General features: G+C 39.0%; 1 long non-coding RNA gene across 1 annotated transcript in view; it reads left to right on the plus strand.

Moving 5' to 3' along the window:
* The window catches only part of LOC116791649, a 53005-nt gene extending 49040 nt beyond the window's left edge, over positions 1 to 3965 (plus strand). The window contains exon 5 of the long non-coding RNA XR_004358810.1: positions 3739 to 3965. This is a non-coding gene — a long non-coding RNA (uncharacterized LOC116791649). The remainder of the gene's footprint in view (positions 1 to 3738) is intronic.
* Positions 3966 to 6000: the final 2035 nt, after the last annotated feature.

The raw sequence follows: 6000 nt of genomic DNA on the forward strand, positions 1-6000 counted from the left end.
GAGGAGAGTTAAGTTTGATTGATGGAATTAATGAAAACGGGGACAGCTCCAACATACTAAATAGCAAAAACTTGGAGTATTAACTATCTACTGTGTAAAATTGGAATAATTACAGCAAGGGCTGAAAAGATTAGCATTCAAAAAGAATAATGTACCTTAGAGCCTAAAATACCCGTTGCAAATTGTGAATGTATTTTCAACTGTTTATAACATTCTCAGAAGAAAAATATCATTTTGATTAACTTCCAAGGACTCCCAGATTAATAGGTATTTGCAGTCTTACAGAGAGTACAATCAATCCCTCTAATCTTGTTATCAGATGCTAAACAGCTGGGTGACCTGATTTAAGTGTTATGATTTTAAGGAAGTAATAATGTATAATAGTTTCCAAATGCCTGCTAAGAATTTGCAAGCTGTATAATACACCAAAAGATATGCAAATAAATGGCATTAAAAGAAACATTATAATTAGCCCAGGAATGCACATAAAGCACTTGTGCAGCCATGAGCAACCTAATCTTATTTCAGTTGTGTTCCTTTTCATTTAGTCTCTCCTTTAAAGACCTGCAGCCCAGCAATGATGGTTTTGGAAGCTCAGGTGAACCCACCCTGAAAATGTTGTTAAGCTGAATAAAACCTTTTGATTCAGTAGTTCACAGGATGGGTCAGATTGGAAGGGACCAGTGGGTCAGCTGGTCCCACTTCCAGCTGGGTCATCCCAGAGCACATGGGTTGTGTCCAGAGAGTTTTGGACATCTCCAGCGTGGGAGACTCCACACCCTCTTTGGACAATCTGTTGCAAGAAGTTTTTCCTCATGTTCAGGTGGAACTTCCTGGGCATCAGTTCCTGCCTGTTCCTCTTGTCCCATCTGCTGTCCCAGAGCCTGCTCCATCCTCTGCCATCATCTGTCACATATTGGGAAGGTCCCCTCTCAGTGTCTCCTCTGGAGGCTGCACAGCCCCAGCTCCCTCAGCCTTTCCTCACCACAGAGATGCTCCAGTCCCTTCAGCATGAATTAAAACACTAATAAAACTGACCACAATTTGCAATAACATTAAAACGTTAATATATAATAGGTACATTCATGATATTTATTGTTCTTCTCCATACACTTAATGTGCAAAAAAAAAAAAAACACCAAGCAAAGCCAGGCCTAAAAGTGTCAATAAACTCCCTCTGTGGGGTCCACATTGTGAACAGTCCCCTTGGTGAGGTGGAAGTGGTCAAAGCTTAATTCTTCATGCAGAAACAATTAATTTTTTTAACATACTTAATTCCTTTGTCATTCACCCACCCCCCATTATTATAAGTTATTTCCAGATGGCAGGTTGCTGATTTTTTTTTCTTTTTTAAGAGCAACTGCCAAGTTTATGAAAAAATATTTTGCAGAGGCATTAACTGCATTTAAAGGTCTTTTCTTTTTTTGTAAGACAGTTCTAATCTCACATTCCCCCTTCTAATCACACAAACAGTTTAGGCTAAAAAAGCACTCCGTGGTAGGAAGAGGGAGGGAGTGGGCACCCACAGCTGTGCCTGCTGCTGCCAGGGAGTTTGTTTTCCATCCTTGTGTTGGTAGAGATGCTCTGACAATTGTGCTGCCAGATTCTCACAAATGCCATGTTTTGCAAACTGCCAAATTAAGGACTGAAGATCTTGGGTTTAAAAGCATTATGTTTTAAATATTTCTCTCTCTTTTTTTTTTTTTTGCTATTAAGGGAGCATATGGTGGAAAGCAACACATTTTAAATGGTCTTACTGATGGCTGGTGCCCAGGGGAGGATTACTCTATTAAGAGGAGTATGAGCTACTTGGAATTATTGATCAGAAGCTTCCACCAAACAGTGGAAATACCTGTAGTGTCTCGTTGAAAAAGGATTTAATTTGTGCTTTTCATTCTGTTTGAAAAGAAGCAAACTCTCAGCCAACTGAGCTCCCCTTCCCTTGAGCTGAATGTTGTAGGGATGAAATTGTGCTTTCTCCCTCTCAGGTTTGGTTTACAACCCCTTGTATATAAACCACACGTGCTTTGGTAGGACTGATTTATCTTCAGCACTGCAACAGAATCAAGGAATCAGATGAGCCTGGAATAACGCATTGCAATTTCTAAACCAAACAGCAGCAAGAGGACAATCCCAGGGTGCCAAGGTCTGTTCCAGGGTTACCCCATTCCATAAGGATCTGTCATGTCAGGGAGGGCTCAGCCACCCAAAGAAATATTTGCAACCAAGTTGTGCGGGATAATCAGAGAATTCTTCCTCTTTCCAAAGGTGCCTTTGCAGCTAGTGTGGATGTCCACATGTGCCTCCTGTGTTCCACGAGGGCAGCTCTGCCCTTCAGCCAGGCCTGGCAGCTCCTGTTCCCTGCAGAGCACCCTGTTCTTTACAGGGGGTCTCCCTGAACTTCTACTCATTTATTTCTTCCTCCTGCATTTCTATGACCAGCGTCTTAAACCCGAGAGTTCCCTCCCTTCAAACAATTGTACTCCCTCTGTGAGTTGAGAGTGGGGCTTTCATCAATTATTCACTGCTCTGAAGATGTAAGAACTATCTCAGGGCAAATTTGGGTTTCTTCTCACTCCTCAGAAGCAGGAGTTGGAAAACGTGTGCACCTCAGCAGGGAGCACATGGGAGCTCCACTCGCTTTTAAGGGAAGGAAAAATCCACCTCTGGCACACTCTCCTTGCATATTGGAATGAGGACCTCCAGCTCAACAGCATTTCCAAGACTTATAAATAGGGATGTTGAAAGAGACTGACATTTTTCAAGTAGAACTGTCAGAATTATTTCATACCAGTTTCACCTTTTTTTAATCTTATTCATATTTAACATTCTCCATAGAGGGTTCCTACCTCCAAAATTAAGGAAAAGAAATATAGGTATAGGAATGAATTCAGGGTTTTTTTAATGCACACTTTGCTTTTCTCTCTCTTTGGTTTTCCCCCAATATCATCTTGATTGCAATTGTTAAACCAATGACATTAAAGAAGTTGTCATATGGTTGTTTTCAAATTAAATATTCCTCTATGTGATGTTGTAGATTAATTAATTTGGTATAGGAAATAATGTATGTTCATTAACATGCCATGAGTTTCATTTTCAAAAATCTCTCAACCCTCCTACAATAATTTTTCCCAAAATCACCACTGATAAACCTTTCACTCTGTCAAAAGAATTAGGCTAAATTTAAGCTTTTCTGATAATCCTAAATAATGCTGAGATTCCACTGTTTATCTTTTAAAGTATTTACTATGAAATAAGAAGAGTGAGGCTCAGAAGAGTAGAACTATGTTTCTTAATTTAAAATAAATTTGGGGTTTCCCCCTCTCTGTCCCAAGGAAAACAAACCCAGCAACAACAAAGCCCTGGAAATGGTCCTTATAAGCACAGCTTATCCTATGGAGATTTCTACATGCACATTTTACAGAAAATATAATCATTAAAAACTAACTCCAAAAAAAATCAGGGTCTAAGGAGATTATGAATAAAGGATATTGTTGGCTTTGTTTTTAATGAGATACTGCTGATTTTTTTAAAGCTTTTTTTCATTCTTATCCACATTTTTACTCACATTCAACGTAACCCAAGTTATTTTCCAACTAGTTCTGTTAAACAGGACAAAACCCTCACATCTCCTGCCAGTTTAAAAATATGCAGGTTCTTGCATCTTTCTGAGCCTTTGTGAATATTGTACAACTTTTAAGTCTAACCTACTTTTTCTTTTCTTTTTTTTTTTCCTAGAAATATTCTATAATCCCTTATGAACAGTGCAAAAGATTCACAAATTCCAACTACTGCATAAAGTGGCAAAAATTAACATCTTCAAGACTGTCACTGAGATGAGCAGACATCTCCCCCCCTCCAGCCCCAGTAGGCTGGGCTTTGATGAGTCAGGCTTTAAAAAGGAATTTTTAAACCTCTCAAAACCTATAGGAAAAACATAATGCAAATGATGAATAACCTGCAAAGTTACCTATTCTCCCCTGGATCAAAACATGTTGGAATAGACTGAAAAACACAACTTTTTACCCTGTTAAGTTTATTATGCTCTGCATCCCTGAAGTACTGTGTTTCCCAAATGGCTGAGTGTAGGAATTCTTTGGATAATAGTGGGTTTGAGTTTCAATTTTCCCCTGTCCCTGAATCAACCAAGTAAATAAGCCCATAAATAAAACATGCAGTACCTTGATGGATGGAAAACTGGGTTTGGAACACACATAGTTTATTGACTCAGAACATGATTTTTGGGACTAGGAGGCAGCAGCTCCTTCTTGTGTCCTGAGAACTAGAACTGCCCTCCATTCACACCTTACAATGCAGCTGAATTAAGAAAACACTTGTAAAATGCAATTTAAAAATACCCCACAATACAATTAAAAAATACCCCACAATACATTTTAAGTCTTGAAGGAGAACACAACAGAATTATAGCCCCATTCTAGAATTTGATTTAAGAAGAGGAAAACCACTGAATTCTGCAGAGATTCAGCCTGTTCATCTCATAATTGCATTGGGCCAGAAGAATAAAAGTAATCCTTTGAATGAAAGGAATAAATCTACCAGCAAAATCTCATCATAAAAATCTACTTTGGTTATGAAAACACAAAGAATGTTCCTGTCCAAAAGATCCAGTGACAACTGAGGGGAAAAAAAAACCCCAACGTTCTCAGCTTCAGAGTACATGACATTTAATTACCAGGGGCTGCTCTTCACAGAAGATGTACAACAAACTGCAGGTCTTGTTGCACTGCAGGAAACTATTATATTATCAAAGATTTATTTCTTAAAAGTGCAGCCACTTCAGCTAAAGCAGCCTGTGATACAATCCATGCAGGAGAGGTGGCTTGGTGGTGGTACTACAGAAAACAACAGGCTTTTTTGTTTCTAACAAATACATTTCCTGCTCATGACCACTAAGAATGGGACAAATCATCAGCTTCAGCCTTTCTGCTCATTTACCAAGTCTTTCCCCTCCAAAGATGTATTTCCTTTTAAAAGAAATTCCATATTAAAATTTTCCAGCCTTTCCCAGCGCTCCCCCTGGACACACAAGGTGCCCCCACATGTATCAGCAAGGCTCCCTCCACCCCAGCCTGCAGACCCTCCTCCACTGCATTTTCTACCACAAAATATGGTATTTTTAGGCCTTTAGAGAGTGTAAATCTTTATGAAATCTTTATCTCTGTCCCCTGAAAGAAGGAGCCATTTCCCCTTTCAGGGCACCAAAGATGTCTCCGTTCTTTGATGATTTCTTTATACAAAGACGCCCCTATAGGAAAAGTTTAGGAATGAAATGAAGAAAATGGATGAAGCTTTTAGATTCAAAAGTAATGTTGCTTATTTTATTTTATGGGGAAGAAGGTCAAGAAGTGAAAACATTGTTTTCCTAGATTAAAATGCAGCTACATGCGAGCTGTGATTTTCTGCTTTAGGGAAAGCACTGGGCCTTTAATCATGACACTTTTCTAACTATTGAGAATTTAGATCCAATAGGCCCTTGAACATCAGAATTTTGCTAAAGACTTGAAAGAAGTGGTTAACTCCTGTTTGGACTGTAATACTCAATTGGTAAAACAAGCATTTTCCCCTTCTTTCTATAAAAAAACCACCTCCAAAGGATAAAGTTTTATTTCCATTTTCTGCCTTAACAGCACTTCTTTTACTAACACACAGATACCAGGTTGTGCAATAAAGTGTTGATACACACAAGAAAAAAAAAAAAACAACCAACCTAAAACTCCAGGTTATGACACACACACAGAGAATTTGCTAAAATATAACCAAACTTGTTTTACAGACCACTGCTCTGGGATGTGTATTTTTACTCAACATCTTTGATTATGCTGCCACCAGCAGCTTTTAAGACATAAAAAGGCAAATGACAGGTGCTGTCAGTGACTGGAACAAAAGCTGTGGAAGTTCACTGAGCGTGTAATTCGGCAGATTTTAGCGGAGCCGAAAACCCACCGTGGCTTTGACTGACTTGATCTTTCAGAAAAAGCT

This window comes from Chiroxiphia lanceolata, chromosome 10 (assembly GCF_009829145.1).
Source record: "Chiroxiphia lanceolata isolate bChiLan1 chromosome 10, bChiLan1.pri, whole genome shotgun sequence".
NCBI lineage: Eukaryota > Metazoa > Chordata > Aves > Passeriformes > Pipridae > Chiroxiphia > Chiroxiphia lanceolata.